General features: G+C 36.6%; 1 protein-coding gene across 1 annotated transcript in view; it reads right to left on the reverse strand.

Moving 5' to 3' along the window:
• The window catches only part of CNTNAP2 (contactin associated protein 2), a 1,011,284-nt gene that overhangs the window by 591,476 nt on the left and 406,387 nt on the right, over positions 1–13,421 (reverse strand). The window lies entirely within an intron of this gene.

Genomic DNA, 13,421 nt, shown 5'->3' on the forward strand with positions numbered 1-13,421 from the left:
CTCACAATCTACATATTTACCAAGTTTAAGAAAAGCAAAATAACTATCCAGAAAACTACAGACTTCAAGCATAAACCTACTCAATACTAAATATATTTCGAAGCAAGGAACAAAGAAAGATGTATAAATATCTGGAAAACGATAACATCCATCAAGGGCAGAATTAAGCTGGTATCAGTTGCCATCTCATATCTCTTCTGCAGAGAGTTTTTTGGGGTTTAGTTGGGTTTTTTTTATAAGAGATGGAATATAGACAGATTGTAATGTACTGTTCGCTGTTCCTTCATGGAACGTGAGATAGAAAAGATGGCAAATAATATAAGATTTGGAAAGGAAGCAAGGAAATGTGACAAGGGGCTCATGGGAAAAGAGTTTATTGGTTGAGTTTGTCCAGAATTGTTCTTGGGTTTTGAATTATTTCATTAATGAATTGGACAGAGGAAGTAAGACACGTGCTAAGGAATGCATAGATGACATGAAGTGCCTACCAAGATCAAGGAAAAAGTACCAGACTTGAGCAATGATGTGGTGAAACTTAAGAGACATCTTAGTGCAAAGTCAAAGGACATCACCTAGGAGTCAAATGACAATTTCTCCTGCTGTCTGGGGCAAAAGTGGGTAACAAGTTTGCTGCATGGACTGTATTATCACATACCAAAACAAAACGAGTAACAAATCTTTCTTCAAATATCTCAGAAGAACACAGCCTGCTTGACCCTTTGTAAAACCAGCAGATTAATAGATATAAACAAAACACAGAAGGAAAGCCACGGTAGAGAAGTTAAACATGTTCTTTATATTCTGGATGTGGATGAAACTGGTGTGATCTCCCTGGTGAATCTCTTCTTTCTAAGAGATTCTGTCAAGGATTTGGTTGGAAGCAGTTTTGGAACCAACAGAAAAAACTAAAAGTAACAAATCACAAAGGTCAGTGTTCACCCATGGGTTCTAAAGCAACCTGAGGATGAAACAGCTGAATTATTAACAACGGTGAATAACTTCTCACATAAGCCTAACCATAAAAGGGTTATCTCTAATTATAAAAGATACTCCTGCAGACAGCCATGGAATTACAGACCAGTAAGCTTGTCATGTATGTCAGGAGAAGTGTTAGCAACTAAATGAAAGAAAAGAATTACTGCAGACACCTGAGTAATTATGATCTGCTTGAGAAAAGTCAGCTTGGCTTTTACAAAAAAATCCTTTATTTCAAACCAGCTGAAGATCACTTAAAAAGCAAATATGTGTACGGATAAAGGTGATCGGGTTAATGTCATCAATTAAGCTTTCAAGAAGGCTGCTGAAAATATCCAAAGGTTTTTAAGGAGACTAAGCAGTTATAGTGTAAAAAGGAAGGTCCTTAAATTGTAAAATAACTATTTAAAAGAGAAGCATTATACAATGTTGAGTTCTAACAGTGGAAATCTTCAGGGGAGTTGTACTGGTATCTGTAGTGTTGAGCATACTCACAAACTATAGAGGGAAGAAGGTAAGCAGAGAAGTAAGAAAGTTTGCTGATAGTACTAAGTTATTTAGCCAGAGAGGGAAGGGTGAGAGAGCACTGTGAAGAATTGCAGCAGAATGTGTCTTATGAGCTTGAATGAATGAAATTAAGTGTAAATAAATGTAAAGTACCACACGGGGAAAAGACTATCCTAATTTCACATTAAAATGATGAGCTCTGAGCTAACCATTGCTACTCAGAAGAGAGACTTTAGGATTATAACAGTTTAGTTCCACGAAGCAGTCAGCTCAATGCTCAGTAGCAGTTAAAAAGTAAATTAAATGCTAGTACAAGAGTACAGGAAATACAGTTATGCCACTGTAAACCATGGTTCATCTACAGTTTGAACATAATGTAAAGTTCTAGTTCCCTCATCTCAGAAAGGATATAGAAGAGGTAATGAATGAAATTTCTATATGAGGAACAACTGAATAATCTGTGAGTCTTCCATCTGGAAAATAAATTAGTTCAATGGAATATGAAGAAGGTCTCCAAACCTTCTGGTGGAGAGAGTATAAGAGGGATCAACTTTCTTCATAGGTAAAGACATACTGGGCATCAAATGATGGTAGGTTCAAAACAATCAAAAAGAGATGAAACTCAGTAAAGGGGCAGCAACCTATAAAACTTATTATTACAAATGTTGTGGGTATTAACGGCCTGTGTGGGATTAAGAATGGAAGCTGTGAAAGAATACTTGAAAGAATCCCCTGAGGGTTACTGAATACCCAATACGACATGTGACTCAACAAGTCTTTTATCTGAAACAAATTAGGACGTAGAAGCATTTCACATGGAAGCCTCGAACATACTTCCTCCATTTTTTCCTCAGGTTGGAATGGGGCTTGGAGCAACCTGGTCTAGTGGAAGGTGTCCCGGCCCATGGCAGGGAGTTGGAACTGGATGAGCTTTAAGGGTCCTTCCAACCCAAACCATACTACGATTCTACAATTCTATGAATGTGGGAGACACGATAGATGGATCTTTCATGTGATTAGTTATGACCATGCTTAAATTGTTCTTGTTCTGTTCTAGGCAGTACAAACATGTTATTAAGTCCCTGCTATATTGTAATAGGAAAGCTAAACTTGATCTTGATATACTTCAACTTGGTATATTTCAAACTTAGTTTTGCCTCTGGCAGAAATAAGTAAGTATTAATGCCAGTGTATAAGGCACTGAAAACTTCAGTTCAACTTTACAGTCTAAACCATGACAATGTATATAGAAAAAAACACTCAGATGAATCAGGGAAAAAGAAAGTCTGTCTTACCAGAGAAGCACAGACATGCTTGGTACACATAACGCACAGAAAAAAGAGAACAACTTATGACTACTGGTTATAAAAACATCAAATAAAGTAAATGCTAATGAGACAAAAGGAAAAAAAATGTGCTAAAAGTTGCAATGGTTATCAAATATTCATTACTAAAATTAGGAGAGAAGCTGAGAAAAGGTTTCTGACCAGCAACAGGGGTGAAATTCTGACATAAACTTCAAAGAGTTAGCAAGGCTAAGAAATGTAACTCAGAGAGGCAGAGCCTTCTTTTGCATAAGGACTTGCACAATGCAGTTGTTAGCAACAGCACACAAGATGGTATTATCACCTAAGAGATCTCTAGCAGATCCATTTCTTAACCTCATATGATTGTTTTTAACTGAAAAATAATTTTTAAAGTATTCTACAATCTCACTTTGGAGAGATGCAGTAAGTTTTATGACTGGATTGTGTCAGAATGCTTCAAGAAACTAGGAAATGTATTTCTGTCACACTGCTAGCTGTACCTTCGATCACAGTTACAGAAAATTAAACAGAGTAGTTGTCAAGTACCAGGTTGCTTGATGTTTAATTCATGTGCTAACACCTACTCCAGTGGCTTTCAACATCTGATGTACTAGTAACTGTTTCTCAGAAGTGGTCTGTATTCATAAAGTGAGAAAAACTTAGTTTGTTTTCCTAGGATAAAAATGTCTGATATACTAGAAGCCAAAACTACTTATTTTTATTTTGATTAATATCAAGTAATTCAAACAAATTCTTGTCTAAATCCGAGATAAGTGTATTCTTTTAAAGATAATTTTAACTACAACACAGTTCTCCTAAGTGAGGAGCACTTCACCTATGGCCCATGAGCCAGTCCAAGCACACCAAAACAGAGCAGATTTCCCACTACTTTCCTAAGAATTCCCTATATTCAAAATACCCATGTATGTGTCAATGACAGATTACCATTAGCAGTAGTAGTAGTCATTGCAGTAATAGTATTGGTGGGGGTAGTAGTCCTTCTCCTCACTGAGATTCGCCTTTGGACAGGGTTTTGTTCATAAAAAATCAACTTGCCAGTTTGGACCAAGGATGAACACTGCTGTTGCCCTAAGGAGACACTGGGAAATCTAAGAGAAATAATAATATGGAGAGATGTTTTCACTATTATTTATTTTAAGATGCCTAGAGGACCACACTACGTGGACTTCCCTTGCTCTAAAAAGCCCTAGGCTGTGCAGAGAGTATGAAATAAAGCAGAATGGTGGATAAATACAAGAAGGCAAAACTCTGCCAAGAAGAAAAAGTTTAAATCTAATAGGGGAAACCAGAAAGAGGATTCGAAGCCAGATGTAGGGCTTCTTCATCAGCAAGTGTGGAAGGTGATCTTAGTAGACAAATCACAGATGAACTAGAGTGAACACTCTGTGTGTCAGAGATGAGTGAAGCAGATTTCTGTAATCAAAATAGAAAATCATATACATATATACACACATACATAGACATACACACACATACACATACATATACATCTCGTGTACATATATACTAACCACTAGCATTCAGGAATCAGCCCAGACATACTGTTTACAGAGGATTATTCCCTTCTGTTCACACCCCTGACAGCAGAACATGAAGCTGAGAAGGGATGTCTACTTGTGAAGAGATTAATGAAAGGGCTCTTGAGTAAAGAGGAAAGGAGGGTGCAATTATTTGCAAGCAAAGAGAGGCTGCTGCTGAAGTTAAAGAAAGGTAAAAAGGAGCTGCCTCAGAGAATTATTAACAACAAGGTTCTGGTCACTGGGATGGTATCTCTAGGTAAGGAGGAAGAAAAAGCCAACAACAATAGGCAAGAGGAGTTATCAAGCAAGGACAAATATAAGGGATGAGAAAACTGCTGTGATATCAATAAGCATAAACAGGAAAGAACAGAAAGAAATGCCTTAATATGAATGGAAGCTGCATTTGTTATGGGTAAGAATGAACATTTTCAATTAAAGGAAAAAACAACAGGAAAGGCACTTCTATTGCTTAGTTGGAAGACAATTCTGAAGGTGGGATTTTGGAAGTCTTTCCTACATACACGCTACTTTAAATTTCTATATGCATTATACTATAAGAGAGAATGATGTAACAGAATTTTACATTCCTGTGTTCTTAATTTCATAGCATTTTCCTATTCAAATTTTTTCTTCCTCTCACAGATCCACTCTTTTAAAAGGTGAAGATATTCCCTAAGCGCAAATTCTACCCTAGGTGCAGCTAACATTTTCATGACAGTCACAGGGTTTCTACAAATCTAAAAGAGTAGACAGAAGATGGTTTTCCAGTCTCCCAGGTGTATTTCCAGTTCCAGCCTATACTATGCCTTACAAGGTACTTCAATATGTGGGTGGGCAACAGTCAGCAGTTTTTCAAGGGAAAAGGAAACTCTCCTTATCTATTTAAGCTTTTTTCAAGGAGAGCTTTAATACTTGAACAAGTTTCGAAACTGCTCCAGGCAGTATAATATGAAGTAATTTTAACATGTTTCAGTACATTAGGTTTAAGGAATAATACTTCTTTGGCCGAGCATTGCCTAAGTCTCTTTGCTAAAATAAACCACTGGACATAGGGAAAATTTGATATTTCTGTGATAAGAAGCCATATTTCCTACTTACACCCATGTCCCTCTGTATGGTGTGCAGTCACACTTGTTGTACATCTATATACATGTACTAAAATATAAAAAATGCCAGAAAAGTCTGGTAGCTAGAAAAAAAATAGTATTAAAATAATGTGGAACTCCTACGTCCTTTGTTTCTGAAGAACAGACACTTTACGGTTGCCTGAATACAGAATTGGAAGCTTGACAAAAAGGAAATATGTTTTTAAATAGTGCTCCAGTCCTCGACAGCTGATTCTAACTTCAAGTTTTTTATATTTCCTGGCATCTTCTATAACTTTTAAAGTGAAGTTAAGTTTCTCCATTTTTACTTAACCATATCAAGCACAGAAGCAAAAATTTAATTATCTTTGGTTCAGAATTCTATGTCATAAACAACCTGCATGTTTTGTCCCCCACTCCATGCATTTTCCCTAATGTTCCTGAAAAAGAGTCCAACACATCTTTCAGACTTGTATTTTTATGGTTAGCAAGACAGAGGAAAACCCTGTCTTTATCATGAATAGTTTGTTGAGACTACAGTTTTCATTATGTTTTCTTCTTTCTTTGTATATGCAAAACAGACACAGACCAGCAATCCCAAAGGACCAGTAATATCAGTCTGTTTCTATTTTAGTATCATGAAGAATTCAGACAAAGGCAAAAAGCATCCTGAAATGCTCTGTAATTCAAATTTTGCTTTCACTGATTAGGAAGGCTAATAATTAAAAAAAAAAGTAATACTCTCTTGATTTGGCTAGTTTGGTCTTTCATTTTTTATCTGAGTCTTCTGAAATTGTTACTGCAGAGCATGGATTTTTGAAGACATATTTGACCATGAAGAACTGATCTACCACTCAAGATTTTAGTTATCAATGAATTAAGCAAGCAGTTTCATATATAAGTTATATCTCATTATTAATCTACTAAATAGTCCTACCTAAGTGTAGACATTTTTAGAGGGATGGATTTATGCTTTTCTCTGTTCCACTCTTTCATATATACCAAAAATATATTTTGTGAAAGCCATCAATCAAATGAATATATGCTCAGTAATTGTTCCTCAGTCATGAGATCTGATAACTGCTTTATTGATATACTATTACCTTTGACTGATGAAAAAGGGACACCATAAACATTCTCTTAAACTGCTAAAATTTACTGCTGTGTAATGTACCACAGATCAAAATTTAGAATTACTTTCTTGGGCATTAAAATTTAAACTTCAATTTTTATTCATTTTTACTAGAGTAACAAAAAAGAGCATTGACACCACTCCATCCTTGCCTTGAGGGTATATGACAAAAAATCAGATAACCAAAGCTAATTCTGATTAGGTTATAATCTTTTGCTCCTCTCCAGTTTTTATAGGCATGCGATTTAGCAGCAGTCCTTAGTAACCCAAGAAAGCACACCTGAAAGTTGCACTCTGAACTTAAAGAAAAAGAAATTTCCACATTGATTTTAAAGATTAAAAAAACCCCAGCATCAAAACCTAATCAATTTCTGTATAGTATCCTTTTTGCCATAGAAATGATGGCATTTCATTTTAAGTGTTCAAGGTACGACAAGCAAGAGATATTAAAAGGTCACAGGCTGTCTAATATTGCAGACTACTGCTCAGTCTATTTCAGACTGATTGACTTTTCTCTGACTACTGTCTGCCAGGTCGTTTTCTATTCTTTGCTTTTTTCTCAGTCATGTTTTATAGATTGAGGCTATGTCTCCAATGTTAACTTATTAATGAAAAGTGTACAGTTTAACTAAAAGATACTGTCTGATTTCATTCTATTCCAAATAGAAGTCTCAGGCTGAAGGGAAAAGAAAGTTCATTTGTAGTTCTTTGTGCCATCTGATTATTTTGAATAGCCATTATAAGAAGAGCCATAACTACTCCCCCCCAGATGCCTGTTTAATACCCTCATTAAAAATGTATACAAAGATAATTTTATATGAGCAAGTACTATTTTAACTTTCATGAACCCAGCATGCCTCATGAACTGTTTGTATACCATCTGGCATATACAAAACCATTTCTCATTCCTAAAATGAGAACCCAGTACAGGGACAATAGCTACATGAATCCACAACAGAAGCTGCAGCTGAACTTGAAGTAGGATAAGTTGAATCATGAAGAATATCAACCAGTTAACAAATCAGTTTTGATTTATTGCCTTCCTCTAATGAATAGAATAGGTGGATTTTAGATGGTGATCTTCTACATTGCATTTATGGGCAATCTGCTTCATGTGAGCCCTAAATGCCCTAAAATGGAGAAGTATTTTGGAGACGACTGTTAAGACATGTGAAGGAAGTGTCCAGCCCCATAGGACTGTGACTGGTGATAGACACCATATATAATTTGTTTCTCCACCAGCAAGATGTTAGAAAATAGCTCTCTGATCCCCTACACAGTCCAAATTAGAAAAACCTTTAGCTTAAAGAACCATAAAACTTTGTTTGTTTGAGCCTATTCATCTTAGAATATCTGCCCCAGGTGAGACAGCTGCATACGTTCATCCAGACAACCTCCACACAGCAGGCATGGCTCTGTTACCGTCCGACAATGGTAGAATGTCAGACGGTATTTGCCAGCTTTTTATGGTCAGAACTTCAACTTAGTATTTCTACTGTTTCATGAGTTTGTATTTCAAATTCAGAACTACGACTGAACGCTGCAAGGCAGTGCAAGAACACTGAACTTTCAGGCAGTGGAACACTTCCTCTCACGAAGATCTCTGAAATAACTTGGCTGCATTTCATACTTTTCCTCTTGACTCTCCTGTAATACATTCTTAATGTGTGTTAGTGGTTTCTAGCAACGTCGCAGTGTCACACAAGATTGTTCTTGGTTTACTTGCTTGCAGACCAATGCATAGTGCAAGAAGTCGTTAGTTACATTGATTCACTCAACAGTAGATCTTGGGTGATGAAATTAACCTCCACTATATGATAGGAGTTTTTCCATGGATCTAGGAAATGAAAACATGGGTACAGAAGCAAAACACAGCAAGTGTTGCATGGAGCATCAATAAGTAAAACAAAGTCCAGCTCTACCTTTGACTTCTTTAATTTTCATAATTAAATAAAAATTAATTTTTAAAGACAAATTTTTTTCATTTCAAAAGAAGCTATTTTAGAAACTCCCCCCCCTCTTTCTCACATTGTTTTCCTTTTCCATGCATTATTTTACACAAACAAAAAAAATGCACTGTGAAACTACTGAAATATTAAGTGTAATAGTTAAGTTCTGGACATAGGGGGTATGATCTGGAAGCCAAAGTAACAACTGTAATGATACTAACAGTATTGCAATTCCTAAAAAGATAACACTGTCACTTGCCAAAACAAATCATTATTGCACCCTGATTTGCTATCATCTCTAATAAGACACTTAGGAAGTAACACCACCATAGTTTAATAAATTTAATGAGTTACATAAAGTTCCACTAACATTTTTTTAAAGGAAAGCTATAATAATGTAAGGGCATAGAGATGGCTCATGAGAAAACTTATTTGGGCACTAGGAACAGCTAAATTTAACTTAATTAATTGCTGGGGAAAAGGCCTCTCTGTTCCATTTGTGTTATTTCTTTCTAGTGTCTTCTCTGCTAGAGCATCTGAACCTCATGACTGCAATTATTGACTATTTGAAGCATCATTAAAAGATCTCTTAGAGCACGTATAAAGGATTTTACACAAAATTTATTCATCTGGTCAGTGACGCTAAGAAAGAAAATGCCTGTGTGCAGAAAAGCATCAGAGGTATTTGCTACAGGTGTGTAAGCACCCTAACTTCTACTGTACGTTAAACAATAACACACCCTGATAAGCACACTTAAGCATATAGGTTAAAAAAGACACTCATTTAACTCTGCTTTCCAAAGAAAATGAGACTTTTAGGATTATATCATAATTCCTTTTTTTTGTCTGGTTTTCTATGCTCCTTTCAGCAACTCTCAACAAGCTCAGCACAAGCTCACCACTGCTGACCACATTTGGCAGAGAGCAGGAGGTTTCAGTGTTACATTTGGAATATCTTTGTAGGAATGAAAGTTTAGTAAGTGACACTTCGTGAGTAAAGAAGAGGGATTCAAATGTAGCCTTGTCATTCAAGATGGGCATAGGCAGTAATGCCTACCTCTCCAGTGACAGCATTAGGGAGATAGGCAGGAAGGGAGGACAGCATGGGAAAGGGTGACTTAAGGGAACAAAGGTCACAGGGAAGAGAGGACAAAGGCCTAAGACCAAAAATATGTATATAACAAGAGCAGTGTTCAGCTGCTTCACAGAGAAGAAAACAGGCTTGTTATTATGCTGGAGTGATTTTCAGTTTGTGCTTAAAGACAGGCTGACCTAGCAATATATTTGCAGGTTTTCTGACTTCTTTTAATTTGGGATCTTTACACCCAGGCAGCTATGCCAAACAGAGCAAAAGCATATCATATGTCTCTGCAAGAAAAGACTAAAAATTACTTTTAATACCTTTACTTAATTGTGTGGTTACTCTTGATGATAGCAGTTGGATACAGCTGTAAAGTAAAATGAAGCTCCAACAACCCACTTCAGCTCTACGATTTGTATCTATCTTATATGAGGTACCCTGTACGGTTAGGCATAGATGTGGGCTAGAGTGCAGGTTTTCACTGTTATACAGAGGGGAACACCATGTTACATACAAGTTATTAAGGCTTATCCTAGGTTGTTGTTTAGGGCACTTTAAGGAGGTGATCTTGGTACTCTCACATGCCAGTAGATCTTTTTTTCCCCATGTTACATTTAAGAAGGAAGATACACAGGAAAATAGAGTTTGAGGTTTTTAACAGTACAATTTTTAACCTACTTTAAAAAAAAGGTCTTTTAGTTAAGATGCAAGATCCTTATAAAGCAAAAAAATTGCTTTGAATTCCTACATTTCTTTGAATGCATATACTTCAAGCTCCTTGAAACACCAGTGTTAAATAGAAATGATTATGTATTGAAATCACTAGAAAAACCTGTAATCGTGTTCCACTTAGAAATATATCCTGAGAAAGCTCCCTTTTTCCCCAGTATCAGGCAGTTGCTTCCCAGCTAGATATTAATTAGAAGATTGGGATAGTATCTGATGCTACTTATAAAAAGATAAATAAATAGGAAGCAGGAAGAAGCAAGAGCAAAGATGTTCCCATAGGGAAGGTTAATGAAGCAACTCAGGAGATCGCCAGGATAGATACAGTCTTGCTGCGGATGGTGGACTGCACAGGCACTGTGAATGCTTTGCTTTTATGGGACAAGGAGCACAAACAGCACAAGGCAGTATTAACTGATGCAGTCTCTTAGCTTTCACGCTACGTGACACCCACCAGAGAAAGGCACGAAATAGATTCCCTATAGAAGAGGTTCAATGACTGTGATAACCCTGGAAAGCAGACCAGCAAACAAGGACTTGGGAGAAGTCACTGAGAAAAAACACAGAGCCATCAGGAGCACCTCTTCACTCTCCTTAAAAAACCCACAACAACTAACTAAAAAAAACCCAAGTAAACACCAAAGCAAACACAAACCAATTAAACAAATCCCGAGAGAGTGGTGAACTCAAAACTGTTAAATGTTCCCTCTGACAACATGTAGCTGCTGCAAGAGGAATGAATACCAAGACCACAAAAAGGAGTAAGTAGGTTTGCAGACATAGGAAGACAGATGGACCCAGTATCTTGCTATGGGCACTGTGCATGTTTTGTATTGTACCTGCAGTCGACCTGAAGCAAAAAGTCTTTGGTTATGCCTCAGATTCATCCCCACCCTGGTTTTATTAACTATCCAGCTCTTTGGACTTCAGAGTTCAAAATTCATTTCCTTATGAGGCTTCGTAGTGTGCCATCCTGGTAGTCAAGTTCTCTGCTTCACTCTTTTAATTCAGCTTAGGCTAACCTAGGGATAGTAGTGTTCTGCATTCTTATTTCTGGCTTTTGCTCTGCCACTGTTTCTTCTTTGGCAATGTTTTACACTCTTTTAATCCCACTTCACCTTTGGACAGTATTGAGTTTAGCACCCAAGATCCTTCTAAATTCTGAAATCAGCAGATAGCCAGAAGATACAGCAGCTGCCTTGTTCGCTTATCCACTCCTATATATATATAAAACCAAAGGGAATTAATGTTTTGTTGGTTGGTAAGAAGGACCGGTTAAGACACCCGGTCGACTTTCTGTCTCCCTCGTGCTTATTTTCTGCACAACTTGTAACTCTCTGAGCTCAGGTTGAGGTTCCAAATGTCCTATTTTTTGTCTTTTTTTTCAGCCCATCTCATCTTACAGGTTCTGCTCTCATCTTGCTGCCTAATTCTTCTGATTTTCCCTCTGAATTATTTTTGCACAACTGTTTGTGACTAAACAGTAAGTGATTTCACTATATAGTTTAGGAATACACTGATTTCTTGTTAGGCTGTAACCAGTATAAATTTAGCCAAAACCATTTTACACATATTCATACAAACATAGACACATTTTCAAGCATATGTGTGCATATGTATATGTTAATATGGTTTATTTTAGAAACAATTTGTAATTTAAATATAAAGAAAGGAACAATTACTTGACTTTTCAAAAGTAATGTCTCAGAATGCCATGGTGGTTTTTTGTAACTACATTATCAGAACAGACCTTTAGTTTTTAAGTCTTATGAATATACCCAAAGTTATTTCAAGATCTACAGCATGATCTCAATGTTTTTTTTCCTGCTTTTGAATTAGAAAATCCTCCACATGTACAAATTTTAGAGCACAGTGCAGCTCCACCTTTCATGCTAGTTATATTCGGTATTCTTTGGAAATAATAAACATGCATAAGTACTCCTTAAATACTGTCAGAGTTTAAATACATTTTTCATAAAGCATTCCTCACTCAAAGTAAATAAGATTTAATTTCAGTAAGCAAGTAATTACTATAGTGATCTAGATCTTTCCTTAAGCTAGAAAAGATTCTGGGGCGAACAAACAATTCCATATTTTTTTCACATTTCTAACCCTGCTACTTCTTTGACCTCTTCTGAGCACTGGTAATTATTGTTTAATTCACCTTCGACTGTGAACAAACACACAATGTGTTTTATCATCTTACTGGGGCAAAAGCATATTGCTCCATTCCTTTGCAAATACAAAGCAGAAGCAAATGCATTATTTTTTAATTTATTTTGTATTAGCACCACTGAAAAATCAAGCTTCTTCCTCTAAAGCAGGGTAACTTCATTCCTAGGAGTACTTTCTTCCTCTTATTTCCTAGATTGTACTTTGTAACATGTACTTTCTGTTAACTCCCATCTGTTTGTCTTTCATTCTTTATGTATCTGTTCTCATTTCTCATTTCCATCTGTGTTTCACCACCGAGCAAAGGGGAGTTGTAACACAGTTATGCTCTTTCTTAAGTATGGAATTTCAGCTATATCTTTCTCCTTGAGGTTTAATTTCTCACCTATAATTTGCTTTCGACGTTCATCAATATTTATCCCCTTTTTAATTATTACTAATAAAATTTCAATTATTATTAACTCTTACAGAATCATAGGATCATTTAGTTCACAGGATAAGTTAGTTTGGAAATCATCATGTCTATACCTGAATCATTTGGCTATAAGGATACTGAGACAAACAAGAGAGACATGGATATACTGGAAAGAGTCCACTGAAGGGTGATCAAAGCAATTAAGGGATTGGAGGATCTCTCAAATGAGGAAAGGCTGAGAGAGCTGGGACTGTTGAGCCTGGAGAAGGCTCAGAAGGATCTCATCAATCATAGAATGGTTTGGGCTGGAAAGGACCTTAAAATCATCTAGTTCCAACCCCCTGCCATGGGCAGGGACGCCTCGCACTAGACTATGTTTATCAACATTTATAAATACCTGAAGGGAGGGTGCAAAAAAGTCACAACTAGGCTCTTTTCAGTAGTGACAGGACCAGAGGCAACAGGCACAAACTGAAACACAGGAGGTTCCCTGTGAACATCAGTTAACACTGTTTTACTGTGAGGATGCCT

This window comes from Strigops habroptila, chromosome 1, assembly GCF_004027225.2.
Source record: "Strigops habroptila isolate Jane chromosome 1, bStrHab1.2.pri, whole genome shotgun sequence".
Classification (NCBI taxonomy): Eukaryota; Metazoa; Chordata; class Aves; order Psittaciformes; family Psittacidae; genus Strigops; species Strigops habroptila.